Source organism: Alexandromys fortis, unplaced genomic scaffold (assembly GCF_014885135.2).
Source record: "Alexandromys fortis isolate MF-2015 unplaced genomic scaffold, M_Fortis_MF-2015_v1.1 scaffold_222, whole genome shotgun sequence".
Taxonomy (NCBI): Eukaryota; Metazoa; Chordata; class Mammalia; order Rodentia; family Cricetidae; genus Alexandromys; species Alexandromys fortis.
Window position 1 is genome coordinate 2,098,127 of NW_026068108.1, and position 925 is coordinate 2,099,051.

Below are 925 nucleotides of genomic sequence, written 5' to 3' on the forward strand. Positions count from 1 at the left end.
GCAAGTTAGAGAATACAACTTCCGTCATGCCTTTTAGATTCCTGTTGATAACGATATTCTGTGCAGAGTCAATGCTGGTCCAGAGGAAGCTACTGCCTGTCAGTGGGAGGGATGTTCAGTTTCTCATTGCAAAGGTTTCTCAGCTGTGGCTCTGACCCCTAACTTTTCCTGGGCTGCATTCTCCCAGGGGTAGAAACACTGAGGCAGTGTTTTCTCTGTGTGGCAGGCACACTGCAGGAGTGTTGACTCACGAGCAGTTATACTTCTAACATGTTTGCACTTCCGAGTGAGACCTGTGTTAACTTCAGATGAACACGTGTGTGTGTGTGTGTGTGTGTGTGTGTGTGTGTGTGTGTAGACCAAAAGACAGCTTTTTGAAGTCAGTTCTTTCATGTTTAAATTGACTCAGGCAGCCAATCTTGCATGACCCATTCTTTTACCTGTTGAGTCCCCAAATCATTAATAATGGCTGCAGAAGTTAAGTTTTCATGATAGAAATTTGCTTACTCTGCTAAAATGAATTTTTTTTTAACTCTAGCTGGAAACAGTATGTCCATTTTCTGGATCATGGGACTTAAACTGAGAGGCCATGAAGGGAGGAGCTCAATCAGGTTTCTGTGAAAAAGAGGATTTGAAATTTGATAGTGGTTTAAATAAATCTAATGTCCAACACTGCCATCCTTGCTAGGGTGCTCAGAATGCTCAACACATTCAAACTAAATTTCATTCTAGGTTAAAAAATATCCAAGTGGGGGGCTGGAGAGATGGCTCAGTGGTTAAGAGCATTGCCTGCTCTTCCAAGGGTCCTGAGTTCGATTCCCAGCAACCACATGGTGGCTCACACCATCTGTAAAGAGGTCTGGCGCCCTCTTCTGGCCTTCAGGCATACAGACAGAATATTGTATACATAATAAATAAATATATA